The sequence below is a fragment of the Pezoporus flaviventris genome, unplaced genomic scaffold, assembly GCF_033815535.1.
Source record: "Pezoporus flaviventris isolate CSIRO_AGI_PZ_B2104156 unplaced genomic scaffold, CSIRO_AGI_Pfla_v1 ptg000036l, whole genome shotgun sequence".
In the NCBI taxonomy this organism is placed as follows: Eukaryota; Metazoa; Chordata; class Aves; order Psittaciformes; family Psittacidae; genus Pezoporus; species Pezoporus flaviventris.
This window is the reverse complement of record NW_026892584.1, coordinates 40,801,553-40,826,685: the sequence shown is the minus strand read 5'-3', so window position 1 is coordinate 40,826,685 and position 25,133 is coordinate 40,801,553. Positions and strand designations below refer to the sequence as shown.

Here is a 25,133-nt window from a genome sequence, read left to right as displayed (position 1 = left end):
ACTCAAAGACACAGGAAGCAGATCTGCTAGTTAAGGTGCCTTTTTATGTCACTGTTTTGGCTGTCACTGCAAACAATATGATACAAAATGATATCATTGTGGGGAAGAATTTAGATTTTTTTTTTTCTTTCTGGACATTAGAAGTCCAGAATTTCTCTAACACTGCATTGTACAGACAGAGCAGACCCTGACTTCAAGAGCGTTTGCAATCAGAGCAGAAAAAAAATACTGAAATTGATTACAATTGCTGGACAAAACATAAGTATTGATTTTAATGTATTCTGATGCACGGATTTCTATTCTACTCACCTCACTGTAAAGGCTGGGGACTGAAAGACATCCGCTGGTCGAGGCAAGTAGAGAATCAGCTAATGTAATTGTTATAGCTGCCTCGTTGTGCACAGCAGCTATGACGGTGTACACCTGCTGGGAATCTGCCCAAATATGAAATCATTTTGGTTTATACAAATATATTACTTTAGACTGATAATTGTTAGCTCTGGTGCAACTTTCTGGTGTTTCTGTAAGCCTTTACTGAACGCATTTTAAAATGCGTTACTTCCATAGAGCTGTAACCACTATTTATGCATTATTATTCCAACACCTTACTGTCTTTTTCTTGTAGAAATTCTGTGGTAATCCCAATCAGTGGAAGATTTCCAGGACTGTTTCATCATCAGTGTTGTCTTTAAAACTAATCATTTTGGTTTGAAATCATTTTTTGTATTTGTTTTTAAAATTGCAACTTCTACAGAATACATTATCTTAACAGTGTTTTATAGTAGGAAGAAGTGTGCGATTTTGAAAATGGAAATGGCAAAGCTATTGATAGAAAAGGACTGATTACTATCTGCAGCCTGAATCAATAGTCCATGCTCAGTTATAATGAGGCCCAAGTGCAACCCACTGTAAGGCCAAGGTGAAATGTGATTTCAATGTCAGAGAAAACAGAAAGAGAAAAGGTTTTCCTCCTCAGTTTCGTGTACTGCAGAGACTGAGATCTGAAAGTGGAAGAAAATTTTGTGTGTTGACTCCTTCCTTTGATCTGTCTCCATTTAACTTCCAGACTTGCTTTTCCATACAGGAAAAGAGCAAGTCCGCAGGGGCAGCAGGGCGGCTGTGGCGGTGCAATTGCTCTGCATTCCTCATGGACTGGAGAGACTCAGACTCTGGGCTGTGACTGTGAGAAAATAGGAGCAAACAGTGGTGGTTCCTTGTCTGTATGCCTCATTAAATTCCTTATTTGTAAGGCCAGGCACACTGTGCTTTGCCTGCAGAGCCATGTGGCATGGTGCATGGGACATTAACCTTCGTGATGGGAACGCTATCAAGTGCCCAAACTGCACTAAATCCACCACCAGTTGATGCAAATGCCTATGCGAATCATGAGCTCTGGGACAGAATCTGCTCTGGAGCGCCAGCTTAGAGCATTGGTGTCATGGGTTGGCACAAGATCGGTGTTCAGAGAAGTGAGAGAATTGAAAATATCTCCTTAGTTTTATATGAACCTGATGCCTTGTAGGTTACAAAGGACAAGTAGCCAGTTGGTGGTGATGCTAGCTCTGAATTTGACTCCATATGTTTGAAGCTAAAATAAGTGTTTTATAACAAGCCTCGTCCATTCCAACTAGTGCGTGACCCTATCAGAGCTGCGTCTTAGACATAAATCCTTTTGGATTCTTTGCCATCTAAGCCAGGTATGTTACTGTTCCCCCCACATCATTTCCTGAGTGGTTGGTACTGAATTAAAGACTTGATTCACAAGGATGGGAAAAGAATAGATGACTGTAGCAGACATAATGTTTTTAAGCACAAATTAGTAACTGGCATGCCCGAGAGTTTATAGGAAGTAACTGTTTATAGTGGTGAAATAAATTTGTATGGTCTCCAAAGCTTTGGCAGAACCAAGCCCCGAAGTCCCTCTGTGTGAATTTCCCTGACTTGTGTTTGATTTAGATTGTATCTTTCATTTAAATATTACCAGAGGCAAAGAATTTGTGGGCAATCCAGGGAAATTGTCCATGTGATTGTTCCCCATCACTGCTGGAAATTCTTGCTTCTGCTCTGGACAGGCCTGCTAATGACAGCTTCCAGCTATGGCATCTCTCCTGCCTTTGTCTCGTGGATCATCAAACTTTTACTCCCAACCAGAAATCAGCTCAGTCCACAGCCATCTCTTTAAGAGACTGAAGAGGCTGAAATCTTGCAGTCTGTCACCAAAAGGCATCCTATTCCAGTTTGTAAGCACTAGTATGCACATTTTCCTTATTTCATCTGCACCTTATCTGTTGGTCAGTGCTGCCTGTGCCAGACATGAACATGGTATTCCAGCTGTAATAACACTAAACCCAAATATAGATGTGATGCAGCTTATTTTGCTGATGCCACATTTAAGAAGCTGTTTATCCCTCTCAGATACTATGAAGTCTGGAAACTCAGGTTCAGCTGTGACTTTCTTGCTGTTTTCAGTATCTCCGACCCTTCGGCTCCATGCACGTATCCCCTATTCTAAAACTATGCTTTATTATTCCTACAGTATGATTTTTAACTTGGGTCATACTCAAACATGCATTGCTTACCTGAATGCAATTTTGCCAACTGGTTTGCTCCACACCAGTGGCATGTTCTTTAATTTCCACCCCTTCTCTCTGTCTTGGTGCCATCTGCAGAACTCAGTAGTAATCCTTTTGTTTGTTGATAGTCCTTGATAAAATACCAGTTGGCGCAGATAAAGAACTGACTGAGCAGGGTTACAGGAACATTTTTTTTCTGTTAAAAAGTTGTTGATAAGTAGATGCCACCTTGAAAATTCACACCGTGCACTAGCCATCCTAGGGTGGGAAAGGGCTAGAGAGAAAATAAACAACTTGGACCAAACCCAGCTGATTACCAGGGTCTGCCAGCAGGCAAAGGGAAGGGGTGCAAGGACCGAGGCATGGATAAATGGTTACAGGGGGACACTGAGCCAAACATCCCAGGGTGGCACCCAGGGAGCAGTACCTGCTGCCTGCGGTGCCCAAGCACCCTTCCAGGAACACTGTGGTGCTGTGTCAGGGATGATTAGTTCAACAACCATTTTATATGTGTCACGTTGAGTTGATATTGTTCCGGTTTCTTAATCAACATGTCCTGCTGCAACAAGTTGAAGGCCTTAAAGAAGTCCAGGAGTTTTACATCAGCTTCGTTGCATGTATCACTTGATCTTGTAATCTCCTTGGTGAAAGATAAGTCAGTTTGAAAGGGTCTCTTCCCATAAACTCTTGTTGATTGGCATTAATTATATCTCCCTCCTTTAATTCTTTGTTAATCTAGATCCGTATGAGTCATTCCATTTTACTGCTGGGACTCGTGTCAGGAGACAAGCCTATAAATACTTAGATCTTTCTCTCTACCTTTTCCAAAATCTTTCCCAACATCTGCTTTCCTTCAGAGCTTCCCCACTGCCCAGAAAGTTACTGGGGATCACACATAGCTGTCGTACTGTGCTTGTGCATTGAAAACATCCTTGCTAATCAGCGTGACAAAGCCAGCTGCATTATATATGCTACTGAAAAAAGGGGTTTTGAACAATGAATTAGCTCTACAATCATAAACTACCTTTGCAAAATCATGGGAGGAAATATTTCATTTGCATGTTTATTTCGAGTTTCTATCACAACCTACACAACTATGCCTACAAAGGGCCTTTTTTAAATGCATGGATGATTTAAAAAAGGGGATTTATAGAAGACCAGCCAGAGAGATGCACAGCAGAGATGGGTTTCATGTACCGTTCCCAGCATGGTGCTACACAGCACCTTTGTTCTAGTGGTAAACTACCTTTTGCCTTCCATTCTCCTCAAACAATGACTGAAACCCAGGAAATGGACAAACAGTGCCATACTTATTACTGTTACTGTAGATGTGTACTAATATAATCACTTTTTGTTTGTTTGTTTCAGAACATCAAGGAGATGACAAATAACATATTTGGGCTTGTTTAATAGCAAAAGATGAGTTGCTGGTTTGAAAATATTTGCTAGAAGGTCAGTAGCTTCAAATTGAATTGGAAAAATTCCAGATTAATGCTGTTGCCCCAGTACTGATTAGAATTCACATCGCATAAGACCATAAAAACACTTTTGGAGAGGGAGAGGATGTTTTATCATCTAAGCATAGGGCAGTTTTAAAGATGTGTAGAAGAACAAAATTAATTAGGGGTATTTTAATATTATCAAAATAAAAAGAAGGAATTAGGACTGTATTAATTTAATTTCAAACACATAGGTAATAACCTCAACTCCTGTGTTCGTCTGCATCTGTGTTTATCTGAACAGGTATCTGAAATTGCTGGTGAGCACCAGGTTCCTCCTGGCTGTCTCTGCATGAGCCTGGCTGGCACTCCCTGCAGGGAGGACATGCACCCAGCTCAGGCTTTGGAGGAACAGGACATCTTCATCCCAATATAGTAAGGGCACTGTCTCTGCTTCTTTCCAGCCAAGAGTGCCAGTCACAGCTTAGCCTTTTATTCACTGATGACAGTAAACATTTTGGGATTAGGGCTGCGGTCTGTATGAATCACATAGCTTTGTATGACTTGCTAGAAGTGCCCAGCGCTATATAAACCTAATAAATGAATAGTCCCTTTTGGCACTGAAGTCTGTGATGGTGCAGGTATTCTCTGTTGAGAAAATTCAGCCTGAGGCATACAGCTGAAGAGTTTTCTCCATGTATCATGGAGTTTCCCTTTGAATAGCTTGCATCAATTGTCTTTCCACATGTTATACAGCATCACATGATTTACAAGCAAATGTCTAACTACAGCTATATGACATTAATTACCATTCATTGCTTTTCTTCCCTTTTGCCCTTCCCTTTTCTAGCATGGTACTTCTCCTGGGACTTATTGGACCAAAGTCTCTTTTCACTGTTCATGGAAACACCATTGGAGTGGCCACTGCTGGGAGCAGAGGAGGCAGGCAGCCATAGGAACCCACTTGCCTGGGTTGTGCTGCACTGGGGGCTCTGCACCCCTGCCCTGCCCTCACTGAATACTCACTTTGCTATCTACCTTCTCCCTGGCCTCTTTACTACTCTGGCAACAGAGGGATAAGTCTTGCTGGCAGGATATCCCCTTGCAAATACAGAATCTCATTGAGCTAATCAATAATTCCTGTCATTGCCTAAAGTTGCTAAAAGTAACATTCCCTTCCCTATTTACAGGAGATGCTGAATCTGGAGTTGGTACTATTAACACCTTTAACATTTCTCCCATTAAGATTTTCTGCCCATAAAAGGCTTTTCATAGTTTCTGTTGGTTCTGGTTTTACTTTCTTTCATGGCTACTGAAGCTTGAGCCACCTGGACTTTGAGGGGTCAGCCCTTTAAATTTGTTTTAAAACTCACAGTAATTACAGAGTTTTCAATCTGATTCTGAAAAGCAAATAATATTGAAGAGAAGCATGGGGGTATGACTTTGGATGCTTTAGGAACCTTTTTCATTTACCCCTTTTTTCAGTAGCAAGATGAAAAAAAAAAGAGAGAGGGGCAAAACACCCATGGAAAAAAGCCACCAATAATTTTTTATATAAAACTTCTCTAAGACATATTGAACAAAGGCAAGGTTCCTCCTTCTGGAAACCAGCAGAATGGAGAGGACTGGGTAGATTTTTAAAGATTCAGTAAATGCTTGCTAATATTTCTCAAAGAGCTTTCACTGAAAGCACTTTACTGTTTCTACATTAGCAGGTGAAATGGTTTCAACCCCAGTAAGCAGGGAGATAGGAGCAGTGCTGTTTCATGCTGCCTTGCCCTGGGAAGGGAAAGGAAGGGTGGCATCAGAGGGGCTGGGACCAAGTGGGCACTGGGAAGCTTCCCAGGGGAGAGGAGGAAGGTAACACACATGTGGGACACAAAGGAAGATCTGACAGACTGGAAAAACATACGGATCTGAGGGATGGGGAAAGAGCTAGCGGATGGAAAAACATGTAGGCACTAACTCTGGGAGAATTTTCCTTTTCAGTAAACCTGCTCCTCTAAAAAGGAGGAGCGAACTGAGAGGCCATATTAGGTCCCATGCTGCATATAGTCCTGGATGGTTTGAGTTCTTGTTTCCTAATACTACCTGGCTTCAGTGAATATTGCAGTTGGTTACTGAGGGGATGAGCCCCTGTGACACCCTTTAAGAGAAGGAAAACTGTTCTGCCTCCTTATGTGAAGCAGATGACTTGCTTTGGCACTTGTCCCCAAGGGACATTGCTGAAGGTCTGAAGCGTCACCTCTCAGAACCACCTGAGAGCAAGCCTGGCTCACTTGGGGCTGAAGTCTGACTGCAGTGAATTGAGTGGGGATGTTTGGAGGACGTTAAAGGGCTCCTTTAGTGGGTCTGCTCGTTAAATGAAGACGTGTTGTTTCCATAGGTCTGTGATTGCTCCATGTTTGCCATCCGCTGCCATGTCCCATCACCCCCTCTATGGCATTGTGTCCTTGGACTTCAGGATCTCTCCCAGGGCTTTTTAGGAAGACCCAGCACAGACTGGGAGAGGACTTGGGAAATGCACTCTGTCCTCAGCAGGTAGCAGTGTGGGGCAGGCACAGCCAATGCACCTCAGCAGTACTGACAAATGCTGTGTAAGCATCCATACATTCACACCCATATGTTTATGTCTGTCTGCGTGTGCATGCATATAAACAGGAAACCACCTTCTGCTCCTTTCATAACAGACCCTTCTGGATTCTCTAAGTGTGATGCGCACTCCCCTTGGGAATCCATGGAGGCTGTAATGTATAACAGAGAAGGATTTATCATGATCTCTGATGTGAACCTAGAGAAAAGACTAGTACTGTTTTCTAAGTAGTGCATTGGGTTTGGGTTCAGCTATGTTGCTTTTAATATTTTATGTATGTGAATGTGATGTACTGTAATGAAAACACTCTTGTATCTTTTTCTAGGAAGTGCATCTTTCAAAACAAGGAACGATGTCAAATGATGGAGAGGAGCTTTAGGTCTGGAAGGCACAAGAAAATGCATAAAAGATGAAGTCCTATTTATGTTTCTCGCATGCATGAAAAAAAAAAAACCCAGTCAAAAACCAACCCACCTACATTAAAGAAATGCTATTCAAGCTACAAAGTAAAGCAGCCAGCGTGTGGCTTCTCTGTACTTGCACATTAGGATCCAGGCTTTAATTACAGAACTGCACACTGCCTTTCCAGAAGCTCTGGCATACAGGACCTGCTTCTGTAAGGGGACACAGAGCTGCGCGTGGGAGAGGAATCCCCTTTGCTTTGCCACTGGAGGTGGAGGGACTGCAAAACTCGTGGATGCTGAAGTCCAAGGGAATTGTGTGCAATCAGCTGTAAAGGCAGCATGGAGCCCACACGCTGGCCAATGTGGAGGAGAGAAAGTCATGGAGCTGTTAGCAGGGCTGTGCTGTGTGGTTAGCTGGGTTAGAGCAGGTACCTCTACCAGGAACAATATAAATGCATTAGCGCAGTAGAGCAGGCTAATTTTCCCTAAGCTCAGCAGTTAAACTCCTTTAGGGCTCGCACAGGGCTGCTTCAGGTATGTTTCCAAGCAGGATTTTAGCTTAGCTGTTGTTCTGCAGGTGGGAACCATCCATTTTGTGTGTGGAGGTGAGCCTGGCTGGGAAGCCTTGAGGAAACAATGAAAGGAGGAACATGCAGAGGCAGCCTTCCTGTGGCGTCTTTTAAACCGGCAGCTCTGTAACCTCAGCTTTCTGAAGGTCACTTGCACCGGTGTTTACCTCTGCATGGGCACTCCTGGGTCGCAGGACACACACTGGAGGTTCCTAGCAGGCCCACCATGCTTTGGTGATGGGGCCAGCAGCAGAGCCAGAGTGCCAAGGCCTCCAGGCAAAAGTGTGATGGGATCTAACAGAGTGTTCGTCACTGTGGAAGGCTACCATCCACAGTGTGCCAACTGACATGAGGTGCAGGACCAGAAGGTTCAAGCTGATGACAGAGGAGAAATGCAGATGAGAATATTTTGTTCATCCAAGGCATTGAAGGGACAGGTCCTAATGGGGAGAGGGACTCCTCTTTTCTCCTTTTGTCCTCTGAGGTCCATCTCTTCCTCTCCCACAGCTCCTTATTCCAGCTTGTCCCTCCTCATCTATCCCACCCCTACATCAGACTTTCCCCCTCCTATTCCCTCTGGATACCCACATCTGTATGTCCATCCCAGAGCTTTCCCAAGAGGTCAAACACAAAACATGTAATTCCCCAGCCCCACCCTCGCCCGGGCTTTCCCAGCACGGCAGCCAGCCAGCACATCGGGGGCCAGCCCGGGATAGAGATTGGAGCCTGGCAAAGCGCAAGTGTCTGAGACAGGTTGTACAGTGAGAAGCCAGGGCTGTGTGACAGCAGGCAGCGCTGCCAGCCTGCAGAGACATCCTGTGCCTGAGCAGCCCACGGGGCGGGCAAAGGCAGGGCATGTTCCTGCAGACTCCATTCGCAGTGGCTGTGTGGTTGTAGCCATCAGAACACAACTTGTGGATCACTCTGCCTTATTAATCTGGGAAAATAACTGGCTTGCTTTCCATGGGCGTCCTGCAGCGTCACCAGTGCCGGGCTGCGTGGTGAGCCGCTTCTGGGAACTGACTGCAGCGAGGAGCAGGCACTTCTGCTGGAGCCAGTGTCTTCTGCTTTACACCAGGCAAGGGTCTGGCTCTGAAATGTGTTTCAGTTGCCCTCTTTCCTGTGAAGCTGAATGCTTGCATGGTCTTGTGGGCTTGTAAGCATCTAATAACTTAATAACAAGTCGCATTAATTCATCTTTTTGCTCTGCTTTTACTCATTAGAAAGATGGAAGTAATTTTTTAAAAATAAAGCATGGCATATGCCACATGTGGGAAGTGGTGATTTCTAGCTGTGGACTGAGGGGGCAAAAACTGTATAATGTATAACTGTATCATAAATAATAAGTCTGATGTCTGCATTACTGTGATTTTACACTAGTCTAAAAGTGGAGTCGTGAAGCCGAGACTCAGCCCCAATATGTTATCACTCCATTGCAGAGCTACTAAACGTTGGGAACCAGATCCTTGCTGAGCAAGAGGAGTTTCATTAACTTTATCCTTCAGTTGAGCTAATGAGCCAGGCTACAAATCCTCTGCATGATTCAAACCCAGTACTTCTACACCAGAAGGTAGGCTGGGGTAGGTGTGGAGTCCTGGACAGAAATCAAGGGCTGGCAAGATGTCAGGGAAATATCTGCTCATCTGGTCTGCCTTCAGTGCAGCTACCCTGACTTGTCCCAACTGATGTGCTGGCCCTGAAGTCACAAGGCAGCACCCAAACCTGCAGCATGCTGTTCAGTGCTTCTGATTTCTTTGGGAGACATGAGTGGTAGGCAGGATGAGGTCCAAACCTCCTTGGCAGTGCGGGTTCAGAGGAGCAGACATTTGCTGCTGACTTGCCAACGCTTAGTCTTCCTCCAGCATACCCACATCTACAGCAGATCCGCTGCCTTGGGGAGCTGAGATGTTTGAGCTCCATTTGTGGCACATGCATTGAAATGCAGAATACAGGCAGGGAGATAAACCAACCCAACCCAAACCACACCACAGCAACAGAAAAAGCCAAGGTACAGCTGCCCAGGTGGACTTGTGTCCTTCCAGCAGCTGCAGACTGTGAATGAAGAAGGAAGATGAGGCCAGCGTGAGGTCCTCTCTGCCCTGCTGGCCCCTGCCATGCTCTGTGCTGCTGGTGGTGCTGCAGCAGGAGACGGTGAAATGTGTCTGACTGGACACTGCTGCAAGGGGCCCGAGGCAGGCTCCCCCCCCATACACAGGCACACACAATCCGCTTTGCAGCATCGTGCACAAGAGGCAGAGCCACGTGCCATTTGTCCCTATGGGTTTATCCGTCCTGACCCCCTTGGGCTGCTCTATCTCCACTCCAGTGCTGGGAACAATGCCCTGCTCCCCATGCTGCTGCTGCCCATGGGTGCCTGCACCTCTTGCTGATGCAAGGTGGGCTGCCTCTTACCCTGCACATCTGCTGTGAGCTCCAAGAGCTCCACAAAGGCCTGATCCTCCTTTTCTGCCAGGGAGACAGCTGGTATCTCCATTGCCGGCAGCAAAGTCCTTCTTGATGTTTCCCTGCTTAAATAAGAGAAAACTCAGGCTCCATCACCGCCAGAGAAACGCTTCCTGCCCAAGGGAAGAAGATATCCCCTTTCCTCTCTTTCTACCATAAACCCTTTCATTACAAGCAGTAGTAGAGTGTTCACTACAAGCACACAATGGGGGAAACCACAGGTTTGGATGCCAACCAGAGATTTTCTAGTCCAGTGAATCTCACAGTTTTCACATCCCCGGCAGCCCTGCTCATTTCAGGGCCGCCCCCGTGGCAGGACTCCTTCCTCTCCCTATGCTAGAGGAATGGGATGGTCCTTCAGTGGGATTACCTTTCCACAGGAGGGTAGACCCCATCCCCATCCCAGCTCCCCATTCCCACTGCAGCTCCCCATCCCATGCGTGGGGCCGGCCACCGCGTGCTTCCCCAGTGAGGTTACACAATGGCTGTGGAGCGGCGTGTCAGGACACGGCGTGTGAGTCACCAAAGGTACTGGAGTCTTACATAACCCCAGATTACATCTTCGGAGTGAGTGCACTTCAGCTGAACGGGCTGTCAGGAGCCCTGACAAAAGCGGCAGCCTGGGAGGAGCACAGCAGAGAGAGCAAAAACTGCTGTTCCTTCCTTCCCCCTGATCCTTATATCCAGTCCTTCTGCTGAGACCTTCTCCAGATCCAGGAGGCTCTGGGCAGTCAGAGGACCAGGGCAGCCCTCGTGTGTCCAGTGGTGTGTGATGACAGCTCCTCCAGGATGGGCTTCACTGCAGGGTTTGGCTTTGAATCTGAATTTTACATAAACAGACTGAATTCACTCCAAAGCTCACTGTCCTCTGCTCCTGAGCCAGGGCTTTGCCTTCTCCAACAGCTGAGTCTGTTTAGTCCCACGTTTCCCTCTGTGCCTGTATGGCAAGTCTTTCCTAGGATTTCTGCCATTCTGTCTACGTAAGCTGCACATACTGGGGTATGGTGACAGCAGGACTGCACACCCAACCCATGACTGACAACACGTGTCTGAAACCTCTTGTACAGGACCCGTTTCAGGATCTCAGCAGGGTCTACCTGGGCAGAAGGACTTTGCTGGACCAGCAGTCAATCCTGAACTCCAGCAAGGAGGCTGTGACACAAACCCAGCTGCCAGCTTGGGAATGCGGCATGCTCAGAGGTGTAGTCTGAGAGTGTAGGCGAGCACTAGAAGAGTTTCCAAGTGATGGGATAAATTGCTGATTGCTTAACTTTGAACTGAATCCACCTTCTAGTTTCTGCACTGGGCCCAAGCCTCGTGATGGAGTTGATGGGTAAGCTCACTTGTGACAGCCAAGGTATTTAGTGTTTCAGGCTCAGCTGAACGTTGATCAGGCAGCTTTTCTGGCTCCAGGCAAACCCAGGGCCAGGGGAGTGTAAAGGGTTTCGGCATCACATGGACCACCAGGATCCCAAGCCAAACTCCATCCAATGCTTGCCAGCTCCCACCAGCAGCCTGATCCAGAGCTGGTGGGCTAAGGACATACCTGATCAGCTCTTGCTGGGCTGGTCACGTTTCTCCACCAGGAGGAAGACAGGGAGTGGGAATCCCGTGGCCAGGTCCTGCCCCTGCTGAGGTTGAGTTGGGTTGGTGAAGGGGAATGAGTCACCCGGGGGGTGGGAGAGGGACAAGAGAGCAGGACAGAGTGCTTCTTGCGTAGGGAAGAAACCAGCAAGTGAGGGAATCTCTCTTTATGAATTGGATGATTTCTGCATAAACAAACTTTTAAGAAAGTCTTGGCTTCATCTCAGTGTGGAAGGGGAACACCGTCTGCAACCGCTATATTACGGGCTCCCCATACGGCTGAGGCTTTATGCAGAGCAGCAGAGCATGGCATGGCCAAGGATTGACTCACCAGCAGCCAGGAATGGCAGCTCGTGGGAATGGGAAAACCAGAGGCACAGCTCAGAGATGAATTTTGCCAAGCAGTGTCCACCATGGATGCCAGCTGGGGCTGGGATCTTTGCTTCCTCCAGGCGTGCACTAGCTCAGGCTGGGGCACCCTGTGCAGCACCTTCCCCCCGTGATGTTCAGAGCCTGTGAAGAGGTCAAGAGCCATCTCTCATGGCTGAGAAGTCCCTCTTCTTGTAGGCAGCAGAACCCAAACACCTCCCCCATATGTGGATGCCATGACCCCAATCGCATACATGTGTATCATCTCCATGTGCTACAAACACAGGCCAAACCTTCATGCATTACTCATTCCAGCAAGCCCAGAGGGGTCCTGCATTTGAGCCAGCTGCTTTCCAACTGTTCCTCAGTCTCTTCCAAGGTGGAGCCAGCCCTGTCGGGTGGTCAGGTTTTGACAGCCCCAGCGGCCTCCCGACACAGACCAGCCAGGTGCTGCTGCGCGGGGCAGGGAGTGATGGCTCCGGAGTCAGGGCTTCCCTTCCTTGCAAAGCAGCTAATCTTAACAGGGTACGTGAGCGTCAACAGGTGCTGTGCAGGGAAGGGAGACAAGGGGATATTGGTGCAGCTGGAGGAAGTATTTATAGCTGCTTTTCACACCCCCCCGTATAGATCACATCTCTGTTAACGTATGTAACACAATCGGGAACCTGAGCTCTGTGTTGTCCCATGGCTGCAGTATTTCCTGTGGAATCCCCCACGGGACACAAAAACAAGCTAAAAATAAACACATTAAAAATGAGGCACATACTGAAACATGTGCATGCCCCTGCTTCCTCTCCGGCCAGTGAGCCGGAGTGACAGTGAGTGACAAGAGGGGCAGAGAAGAGGACAGACCTTGGAGAACTCTGTAATAACTGCTCTGGTGGGTTCCAGTCCCCAGAGAGCTCCATGCATGCAAAGGTGAGAGCATTTGCTGTTGATGGGGTTAAAGTGTCCAAACATAAAAAGCAGGAGGTTATGAAAAGATTACCTGGGAGGAGGAGAGCAGAAGCAGGTTGGGAATCCCCAGCACTCCCATATAGTTTAGAGAAAGATGCAAATTAATGTTTTCCTATACGTCAAGAGTCTGGGTCACAGCTGCTGGGCTGCCTGTTAGGCTGCAAGCAAAAGGCAAAGAGAGGGTTTGGGCCCTGGTATGGATGCTCATGGGCCAACACCCATGGGTAGCCCCCTGACAAAGCATTCATTATTGCTCTGCAGGGCCTCCCAAGCCCCCATGGGCAGCCTCCTGCTGCTGCCACATCCCTGCAGTCAGGCTCTGGACACCAGCTCCACTGGAAATCATGGCTGTGATAGAATGTAATTTAGCTCCTGGAGGGAGCAGTGAGGAGCAGACAGGACCTGGAGAGGGTGGCAGCATCACCTGGCAGCTCAGCTTCTCACTCTCCCTAGGATTCCTCCTCTCTTCTGGAGGAGGACTGGGATGCCAGGACACTTTCTCCCTTCCAATGGGGAAACCCGTCACCTTGCTGCTGCTGTCTGAACGATGACTGACATCTGCATTCTCTATAGGATCAGCCATTAACAGCATACATCATTAATTAGGACAGCACCAGAGCTCCTTGGAGCTACAGTGTCCCTTGGAAGGAGGGGAGCTAAATTCCCTGGAGCTGAACTGAACCTGAGCTTCATACCCTCTAATTACCTCAGGCTGCTGTGATTCAGATGTTCCCAGCAGCGAGCACGCAGCAGGCAGCAGAGTGAAGGAAGGTGGCTCTTTCTGCGGATTGATTCAGCCGCTGCCTTTGTTCCAGCGCTGCCACAGCTGCTTACCCCGCACTCCTGTCACTGGATTTTGGCAAAGCACGTGCTCCTGGCTGCCACCAGCATGTGCTATTTGTGGTGTCACTCCAAACAAAGGCAGCTCTTTTCCTGTCCCTGCCTCTTGCCACGAGCACAGAGGCAGAAGCATCACTTACAGTATGGACATCATGGGGAGGGATAGATACTCTGGTCACTGCTCTAACTGCCTGTCAGAGCCTTTCTCTTGCTATGGGGGCACGTGATGTTATAAGTGAAAAGGTGCCTCAGATGAGCTGCTCTGGCATATGGTCCCCTTCCCCCAGCACTCTGCTATTAGCTGCCAGAGATGAAAAGCTGCTATGTGCAGAGATAGAGCTGGAGGTGTCAAAGATGTCACCTGCAAGCTGCTCCTTGAGGGATGGGGATGGGATGGCTGAAAACAGACAGCTGGAGGACCAGAGCGGCATCATACTGCAGCAGAATGCAGCCAGGGATAGGTTGCTCAGCCTTCTCGCACCCGGTGCCCACTGCACAACCCACCTCCTGCTCCATGTGTGTCTGCATCCCCCACACTGCAGGGGTTGAGCATTTTGAGGACCCCTCCATGCATGGGAACAGTGGGAGGGAGTGGCACAGCATGGGTGTTGGGGAGCACAGAACTCGTCTCCTGCAGTTCACCAGTTAAACTCCCTTTCCAAAGGGGCACATTGTGCAGAATGAGCTGCACATGTACAGGCTGATCAGCTTTTAATTTTTGGAGTGCTTTTTAAGCAGCACCAAGGGAAAGGAGTCAGCACACTGAGAGAGAAATAATCTCACCCATTCTGTGCTAGTGGGGAAGAAGGTGCACAGGGATAAAGGCTACCGGAGTCTACCTCTGTTCAGTGTTTGGAAGCCAGCCCATGTCTGTTTGGATATTTCTGAATATGCAAGCTAGAGAAGAGGAGGTAAGGTCCTTCATGTCTAGGCCAGCCTCTGTGGTGGCGACTAGCCAGGCAGGCTGGATTCAGCATCCCACTTGCCCTAGGCTTGGAGTACAAGGCCGCCCGAGTTTATCCCCTGCTGAGGGCAATCCCTGCTTTTCCAGTGCCAAAACCGAGATGAATCAGCCCCCAAACACCTCCCACCCTGGGCTGATATACTGAGAATAGTGTCAGGAGCACTTAAAAAAAAGCACAGTGCTATTAATACAGATTGGGGGGTGGGGGGAAGGTTGGTTTTTGAAGCTGGATTATGGGGTATTTGAATAAGAAAGACTTGGAGTCTCTGTATGTCATCACAGCTGCTGTGGAGGCAGCCACATCAGGCTGTCCTACTCCCCATCCCAGATGGATGGAGGAGAGGCAATCCAGTCCTCACAGCACTGCTAAGATGGGGTTATATTTTTGTACAATTAAACACGAAAGGCCACTGCCCTCTCTCCATCTTCCATTAAACCCATTTTCTTATGAAACTGGAAGCATTGATTAACAGCCTGCTAGGGGAGACAAATCCCTGGAATCTTTCCCTGTGCCCAGGAGGCTGTCCCTGCTCCAGGGTAAATGTATGCCTCATTTTTTGCTCTGCAAAAAAGAGAAAGGACTGAGCTGTCTTCAAGGAAGCTACAGATCCACAGGAGAAGAAAAAAATAGAAAGAAAAAAGAGCATTTTCTTTGGAAGTCGTTTTCTTCTTAGAAGTTCTTTCTGCCTTTTTTTATTAATAATACAACACCCTGGATGTGTCAAAAAAAAAAAGAGACTACATCTCCTGGTGGGGAGCTCCAGCCTCGCAGAGCCAGGCGGTGCAGCCGGGTTGTCATTTGCCTCTTGGAATCTCATTGCCTAATCAACACGTCTGTGAAATCACTGTGTTTTCAAAGCTTAGTTTCCAGAGCTGCTGGGATCAAAGACTGGGGGAGTGGGGGCAGAGTGGGGAGGGGGAAGCCTGCTGTCTCCATCAGCAGCCCAGCACTGAGAAAATACCTGCTAGGGAAAGCCTGAACAAGGGGTAGTTTAGTGCTCAGAGCTGGGTTCAGTTTTTCAGAGCCAATCAAGAAAATAGGGATGCAGAGACCAGGCTTCCCTTTTTCCCTAAAGGGGCACCCCCCTTTAGGGAAAAATATCCACTTGGAAACGTGGGCACCCGCTTGGGTTTTGCAGGGTCTGGCTGGCCCTACCTGGGGTGGGAGTGCTGTGGAGAGCCCTGGAGCACAGGGAAGGGGCTTCAGGGGCCTTCCTGGAGCCACCCTGTCCTGCTGCAGGGGACATGAGTGGCACTACCTTCACACTGTCACCTCAGATGGCAGCAGCACCCAGGCCCAGGATAGCCACTCGCCTGGCTTTTTGACTCTGGTTGTCCCACCTCCCAGACAGACTTGGGCCAAGCACCTTTCCCCTTCTGATCTCGCAGGTATCAAGTGAGAGGAACTCAAATACATTGAAATTGCACATATCTGGGTCAGACAATGAGGTTTTTGCTTCTCTGACACCTGGAAGGACATTAATTCACTTGTCAGGCAGTCACCTGAAAGCCCTCCCAGAAGATGCAAACTATTCTTGTGTTTGAAGAGGTTAGGAAGACCTGGAAGGGGGAAATCTTTGAGAAAAACCCAACTCTGGTGTCTTCATTTATCATGAAAAATGGGGAGACACCGGTTGGAGCTTGCCTGATACTGAGCAGCTGCTTGTACTGTGAAACCACCATGTTGAGGAGCACCCCTTTGGTTCCTAGGCAAGAGGGAGATGCCCATCTTTATCTCCCAGAAATATCCATAGCCTGGGTGAGTGAGTTACTCGACTCTAGGATGCTGTCGGGAAAGGTTGGGCGAAAAAACAGAGGCACTAAGGTAACGCATGGAGCTGTTGGCCACGTGGATTTGTACCCACTGCTAATTTGCAGCTGCTTTTTGGGTGGCAGCTTGGTCAGCCCCTCCATTGGGCACCAGTAGGCGCAGTATCCTGTGGGGAGAGGCAAATCCATGTTGGAGGTGTGGGATCTCGCTGCAGGATGCTGCACTGCCCATGCCTGGGAGAGCTACATGGATACAGCCAGATGCCAGCCTCCATCAACCCATCCCACCACCCCTGTGCCAACCCTGTGCTGCCCAAGCAAAGCCAAGATGCTCAGCCTGTCCAGAAGTAGCTTCAGGCAGGATCATGTAAGGAACTCTCTCCTCCTGCACAGCTGATGCTTTTCCTATTTTGCTTTTGCTCTGTGTGATATGACTGCAGAAAAATAACATCACAAAACAGCATGAAAAAAATCCAAGATGCTCAGATTCATCCTGACTGCTGGGCAGGAGATCCCTGCAGCTGTGGGTACCCCTCATGTTAACACAGCTCTTCGGAGGTGTTTAATTATAGCATCCCAGGTACTAGGAATGCAGATGGAGGAGGGACCATGGGACAGCAGGGTGCTGCATGGTGAGTCACTGGTGAGTCCCAGCACCACTGCCGCGTCCTTGTGCTGGAGGAGGAAGGTTGAAGCCTCGAGATGACCAGCAGGACAGGGCAGGTGCCCCTGGGGGCAAAGCAGCTCCTGGCTGCATGTGCAGCTCCCTTGCACGTGGCATTTGAGCAAGCACAGCTGGTGAAGTGGCTCATTCACAAGATGCGTTACCTGGAAACAGTCAGGAGCAGCTCAGAGGATGCAGCTCCTGCCTCTACAGCATTCACTCTGCCACGTGTGGAGACGTGGTAGTTGTTCCTACTGCCAAGGGTGAGCAGGCTACATATGGCCTCAAATGTCAAGGGCATCCTTTTACCCTCAGAGCATGTGAACTGAGGGTACATGGATGGTGGGTTTGAAAGCATCCTGTGTAATACAAGCTGGAGGGTATCAGAACAGAAGTCCTCCCTGGGTATAACATGGATGTACTATATACTTTCTGGAAGAAAACACTTCATGATTTACACTGTGTGAAGGAGAGGCCGCTGTAGCTCCCCTGTCTCTCTCAAACACTTTCTTGACAGTGGTTTTGGGAGCGGATTATCTCCACCACCCTCACCTCCATCGACACCCTGCCCCATCACACGGCTCCCTGCTGTTTCCCTCCAAAAAGGCATCTTCTCCACTGCAATGCTTTGACCATCCTAGAGTGGAGGGTGATAAGGTGACCACTCTGCCACCTCCCTGCCCCGAGGCTCCCTGTGTCTCCTGGCGCCCTGTGGCAGGTGTGACCCCACTTCCCACACGGGCTGCCAGCAGAGACGGGTGTGCGGCTGGGGCCGGGAACACCCCTTCCATCCAGCACAGAGCATTTTGCACTTATTCCCCAAAATGACGCAGAAAGAGCAGTGAACCTTTGTGGGTGCTGGGAGATTGGAGGGCAATCACAGCAGACCCATAGCCAGAAAGTACTCAGGAGTGTGAAAATTGGAGAGAAGGACAGGATTTTTTCGCGTATTATTTTTTTTTCTTCCTTTCCTTTTTCCCTTCCTTTCGCTTCCCTTCCTTTCCCTGTTTCCCTGTTCCCGGTTCCCGGTTTCCCTCCCTCGGTCCGTTCCCGCAGCGAGACGCTTTGGGCCGGGCCGGGCCGGGGGTCGGGCGGTGCCGCTGGCGCACGGGCTCCCCCTGGCGGCAGTTGCCGTGGGTCCGTGCGGAGAGTCGCGCCCCTCCCGGCCCCGTTCCGCAGGCAGCCCCGGGCAGGCAGGTGGCGGGGCTCGGGCCGCAGGCGGCACCCAGGCCGGGGCCGGGCCTCCTCCCATCGCCTGCCGGGCTGCGTCCCGCAGCGGGTAGTGTCGGAGGGGCCTCACGCGTGCGTGCATACGCTGGGGGAAATAGGGTCAGGCTCCGCTGGGATCCTCGGCTGGGTTCCGCTGTGCTGCAGCCTGGGGACACGCGGGGAGCGGCTCTCTGCTGCTGACAATAAACACAATTTAGGGAGGGAAAGTGGGCCATGGGAAACTCTCAGCACTGGTGGCCTCTCTGACAGCCAGGTACCTCTGCAGGCATAGACCTCTCTGTGGGTCAGCCCTCTGACAGCTACAGCTATCTCCATTACAGACACCAAAATCCACCACCACCGACCAGCTCTGGACCAAGGCAGAGACTGCTGGCCACCAAAGCAGAGCAAGTCCCATGGAGCAGGAAAGGCAGAGTAGTCCAGGAGGAGCCATTCACACCAGTAGCTGCTCACAGGTTACCAAGTGAAGGCCGAACGGCAGCCAGCCTCTGTGAGCCAGGGCTGAGAATGGGTTCATGGGAAAGGGGGAGAGCAGAGAAAGGTGCCTGACATCCCCCACCACCCTGCTATGCGCAGGGCAGGTTGGGTCATGAGTCAGCCGCTCCTTCCCCATCCCGCACACATGTGCAGGTTTTCCTGCAGAACAGGTTTTCTGGTATTAGCGATACCATTGCTGCTGTCTTCGGTTCCACCCCCTGGCACAGGAAAAAAAACAGAAACAAAGGTAGCAACAGTGTCATGAAAGACTCTTGTAAGGTAAAGAAGCTGCAGTTAGTACCTTGTGCTCGTGGAGCTCCCAGCTCCCCAGGGCACATCACCAAACACCCCCAGAGAAGGCTCTCACGACACACAGGTACCTGTTCTCCCACTTCTCCTCCCACCAGAAATGCTCAGTTTTCCTCTATGATTCAGATAAAACCACCCCCTTGCCTGGGATAAGCCTGTCGGTGTTACCAAGCAGGAAGGCCTCACAGGTCTCACATTCCTCCAGCACCCGTGTACTATGGTCACCTTCACCTCCTGGCTTCCCGGTCATTGACCTGGACCAGCCATATCCATGGTGCTAAGCTTGGCTTCCCTGGTGCCTCCCTCCCAGCCCACCCTCCCCAAGGGACCTGTCCTGAGCAGATGAGCACCCCGACATGGCCATGCAAAGCATGGAAAGGCATCTCCCGGTCTATAGAAGTGAGGAGGTTCACCAGGACTGGTTAGTGGTTCACCAGCTCCAGAGGCTCCGTGAGCATCTCTTGCTTCCTATGGCATTTGTTTTGCCAAAGTCAAGTGCGTTGCTCCTGTCTTTTGGCATCAGGATTGAGCAGGAGCTGGCTAGGAAGACCCACCACCTCCCATCCCCTTTATTTTAATCAACATGAGGAGCGCACAGTAGTTCTGCCTACGTGTTACTACTTTTTATGGTGTTTTTTTCAGCTCTGGAAGTCTTGATTCCAGCAAGTTGTGCTACTTGCTAAAAACTCTGGCTCCTCCATTTGGCTGCAAGGTGAAGGTGGTGCTCTTGGGTGACCTCCATTGGGTAGGATCCAGCCTGCTTCCCTTACAAGAAAGGTTTCCCTTCCCTTTTTCTGTACTGCTCCGCTGCAGCAGGGACTTCGCTGTTCTGGAGGTGGTGTGTTCCTGACAGCAGCCTGAGTGGATGCGGTTACCTCATTGATCCGACCTCGTGGGGCTTGGCTGATACCATTCGTTTAAACCGGTTCTCTGGATTTTGTTAGAAGTCTATGATAGTCAGTGACTTTTTCCTTAAAACTGCGCTTTCTGCAATGGAGAATGCTAACTCCTGGATTAAATGTCAGGTGATAAATAGGAATCTAAAAGAGATTTTTTAAAATCCTATGACTTTTCCCACACAGAGCAGTATTTTCCCGTCATCGCAGCTGTGCTCCTGCATCTCATTTCTCCACTGAGCATCCTTTCCTATCAACCATAACCACCCTGATCCCCACAGCACATCCAGCCTGGGACCACCAGCTCCTCTGGCTCACTATAAATAGAGATAGACTATGAGCACAGGTTGAAGGAACAATGGAGATGGAAGCCTTTAAATCTAGGTTTCCCAACATCAGAGACCATGTGAAAACCCCTTAGTTTCTTTATTTAAACTGTTCTTTTATTTAGTCTTTTCCTATGCGAACTACTCTGTTCACAATTTGTATATCTATAATTTGTCCATAAGAGTATTATTTATTTATTCTTACTGAAATAATTCATCAACTATTCCCTAACAACACAGGGATAGGATTCTTGTGGGGAAATATACTTTCTTAATGTTTCTTTTAAAGATGCCAGCTCTGTACTTTAATTGCATAGATACAAAGCCAAACTCCATTGACGTCAGTGCTCTTAGCTGGGTTTTATTGACATCAAATAGATATAAAAATCAGTACCAAGCAAAAATTCAGAGAGAATAATACACCCACATGAACCTGATACTTCCCTTATGTCCATTGTCTGGCTGAAGTGCCTGTGTCCCTAGGCTCAGACCAGATTTGCATCATCTCTTCCCCACTTGAGAAAGAAAATACTATGCAGGAAATGTGTTTGTCACCACGGTAATGAGGTAAGATTAGCAGTGGAAAAATAGCACTTTCCAGCTCCAGCCTCAGAGAACGTCAGGGTCCTGGGAGCAGGAACAGGCTCAGCCACCTCTTCCTCCTCCTTGCAACTGTGTGGCTGCCTGTGGCCAATGTTGGCTCCAATAACGTGCGGCTGAGTAACCTTGGAGCTGAGTGATGTGGAAGGAGCAGAGTGAGAGAGCTGGGAGAAGCCCAGCCTGGGGCCTCCCCAACCTGGCACTTGGGCTGTGGCCCTAGTAAACCTTGAGTAACCACATGGGCAAACCCATGCACAGCCACAGGCCTTGCTGTTCCCAGCCTTGCCTTACTGATCTGGTTTCACCCCAGATCTGCCCTGTCATGATGGAATTACATGGCCATCACTGAAAGGTAATGGCATTCCATTCACAGAAACACAGCTTTTTTTCTGGGATATGTTACTAAAGAGTTTTAGCTGTTTAGTAAGCACCAACTCTTGAAGCGCATGCAAGTAGAAAAACTGAGATCCAGAAAACATAGTTTAACATTTATTGGATTTCCCTGACACCATAACAGGAGGAACTTGACAATGATCAGGTGAACCCCTTTTTTTTCGGTTGCTAAGCCAAGATATTGAAGACTTTTTTTCTTTTTCCTCTGAAAAACATCAAGGAGTTTTTATGCATAATTTTACAGAATTGAAAGCAGCATCACCTGAGTGCTGGGGCCATATCCTTGATGGATTCAACTGGAACAGCTCTAAGGAAGCTGTGGAGATACCTTGGTGCTGGTCCTCACTAGGTAAGGAAGTGACATCCTAGGAAAGCTGGTCAGTGCCAAAGCCCCTCACAAATTCTAGGTCTGGAGACAGACTGACACCTCTGTGCAGTAAGATGATCGTCTTCAAAATGAAAAATGGCTACAACAACTCTGTAAGACTTAAGCTGAAATTTAAGTGTACAAAGAGAATTTCACAGGCTTTAAAGAACAGTTTTCAAATTGCCTTTTTTTTTTTTATTTCTGGGTTTTCTGTTCCACATCTTCACAGTTCAGTGGTGTTACTGAATGCCAAGGAATCAATCTTCAGCAACAGCACTCAGGGGCTCTTTCAGAGTAATTCCTTTGAGAAGAAAATAGCTGGTACAGTTTGAAAGAGTAATTGGTAGGTCAACCACTTTTGTTCCATCTCTCCCTGCCATTTCCATTTGCTGCTTTCACTGGAGGCCCAGAGCTGCTGTGACCTTTATTACTACCCTGTAGCAGCCCTCAATTGAAACAGCTTTGTTCCACATTACTACATTAATTGCTCTTCAGTGATACCTCCTCTTTTCAAACATCAAGGTTCAGAACTTGCATAACTGAAATGCACCCATTTACTAAGTGAGTTATAGATCAGCTTTTCACTCTGTGGTACATCTGGCTAGTGACAAACCAACTGAGCTCTTTGACTTGGGTGGAAATTGAGATGTTTCAGTGAGCATCTCAACCAAAAAAGCAATGAATGTCTTAGCAGGGAAGAATGAAAACCTTGTGGTAATGCCTCATACAAGTGACCCCACAGAGCAAAATGCACTGTTTAAAAAGCTGACCTGAGAGCGTCACACCACAGTTACATGGGCTGGGGCAGCCACCAGCACATGTAGCAAGGGGAAATAAGCATTCTGCACATTACTATGGCTCCTGCAGCCCCTTCAAATTGCTTCCCTTTATCTTTAGTCATTGCCTCGCTACAAGCCTGAGCTGTACACTCTCAAGAGCAAAGAGCATGCTTTCATATAATGCATTCCCAGCTGAGTGAGGCCCTGGCCTCTAATGGCAATTTTTAGGATCCCACTGAGGAAAATGAGCTCAGGCAATTCTCATACACACAACAACCACCAGGACTTCAAACTGTGGTTGAAACCGCTGAACTTTCATCTGCTTGCAGTGCTGTCCTGAGCAAAGCTGTCAGCTGAGAAACTCCCAGTTGTGCTGGACAAAGAGGAGCCCCTGATGAAGGCTGCTGAGCTGCAGTAAAGCTCCCTGTTGCAGGCTCCTGGAGGGTGATGAAGGTTTGTAAAGCTAAGGCCGATAGACCTGCACTAGACCTTCCACCTGCCAAGTCACAGCATTCACGGAGGACTTTAAAGAGACTGTGCAGTATGAAGTGAGGGGAATCACCCAACACTTATCATTTCCTTCCCAGATGCCAAGAGTCTCTTTGAAGCTTGGAGCAGATTGTATCTTAACACCAAGTCGCATTTTGAATATGTACTTGCTACTTCCATCATCAGCAGCAATAAATTCAAAGACTCAGGAAACTCAAGTCAGACTTCTTCCTTTCCTAAAGAAACACTTATGAAATGAGCACTCATTTCTATTAGTTGGTGGAATTCTTAGTCAAAGATCTGGGTTAGAAACAGCAATGTGTGTGAATGTGGAGTCAGAAGCATGACACAGGGCCAGGAGTTACTGGCGGCCTCAGTGTTTGTAGAAGTCTCTCCCATCTGAAGATGACAGTACCGCTTCATAGTACTTAATCTAATCTAGCTGTGGGCTACTACTGACAAAAACATTTTCACTCCCTGCACACTCCCACCACATTTATCCAGAATCTACCATCATACAGCTTTGCTGGCATTATCAGTTCACTGAGCCTACAGATTTTTCTTTGGTGGATTTACTTCTGTGCTCCCTACTGGGAGGAACAGGTGTGTCCTGCTCATCAACATGTCTTTGGGTAGGAAAAAACAAGAGATTATCCCCTCTGCTAGCACCCTACAATTATGATCAAGTCTGCTTTAAACTGAAACTAACTACATCTCAAATGGAACATCACTGTGTGTCATAGCTGGTAGAAGCCAACACCATGCAAGAGATACTTCAGACAGAAGCCATTTCTAGGATGTGACCAGAAGCTATGAGTCGGATCTGCAAAGCTGCATCTGCAGACTGTCAGCATGAAGCAACTGATTATCCTGGTCTTAACTGACCTGCACCAGCTAAGAACCAGGCGCACAAGATCAGTAGAGGGTGCTGCCCATGCTGCAAAGAATGCTCCAGAACCATTGGTTAAGAGGCCATAGCATTCCACCCACAGCAACTGAGCACAGCTTCTTATTAACCTTTCTGCAAAGCCTACTCAACCACCTGCCCAGAGAACTTGCCCAAAGTACAAGCACCCACTGCAAAAGACAACTAGCAGGGAGACATTATTTCGCAAATCTTATTTCCCAGATCCACTGGTGCCACTGGTGAATGACTTCACTTTCTGGGTATCAGCAATGGCCGAACAGTTAATACAAGCAGGCAGGACACCCAGGGCTGAAACTGCGCCTCCTAGATGATGTTTTAAACCCTTCCCTCTCAAGCTTCTGACACCATCCCTCAAGTTCTAACCTTTTGCTTTAAGACAGCTCCCCAGGTTCTACTCTCCACATGAACTTAATGCTGCCCAGTTTTCTACTGCAGTATCAGGCAAGTCAGGAGCATTATCTGTAAAAGCCACACTGTACACCACCGAGTCTTTCAAAGATGTCAGCAGTAAGTCTGTATTCAAGTTACGAAAAAAAAAATTAAATCATTGTTCTAGTACTTCTACAGTGAGCACCAATTAAAGGTACAGTTCCAAATGCTTCATGGCTTCACCCCATCTAATGCTGTTTGCCACATCTACAAGTACTAAGTGATTAATTTCACACCAGGGCCACCTGCAACACAACTGTATGCTCCTAGACCTACACCTTGCTGTACTCAAGTTCATCACTATTGTAACTAGCAAACAATCATCTTCATCCAACTTTATGTCTGGCTAGAAAAAGCAGTTCCCTGTGGACTGAAGCCTCCATCTCAGAATTTCTAATGCCAAACCTCACATAAAAAAAAATTTAGTGTCACTCTTACCACCTCTTTTTTTCAGAACACAAGGGTGTGAAGGGCAAACACCCTCCCCAAACCCACATACTGACCCACACTCCTGAGCCAACCCCTGTTGCTCACACACCATGTCACACCAGTTTCCCTGTTTAGACAGGCTAGGTTGCTCTTTGTGTGCTTTACTAAAGGACTCTTGGTACCTCATACTGGCATTTATTATCTACAAGACTTGCTCCCAGAGCTAGGCAGGTCAGCTTCAGGGACTCCTATGCTCAAAGCACCAGATTATGCCTTGCTCATCCCAAATCAG

General features: G+C 48.2%; 1 long non-coding RNA gene across 1 annotated transcript; it reads left to right on the top strand.

Annotated features, from left to right (window-relative positions):
• The first annotated feature begins 1,410 nt into the window (after positions 1 to 1,410).
• On the top strand, positions 1,411 to 7,116 carry LOC133274618 (uncharacterized). The gene is made up of 2 exons (XR_009745198.1): positions 1,411 to 4,447; positions 4,863 to 7,116. It is a non-coding gene; the product is annotated as an uncharacterized LOC133274618 (long non-coding RNA).
• Positions 7,117 to 25,133: the final 18,017 nt, after the last annotated feature.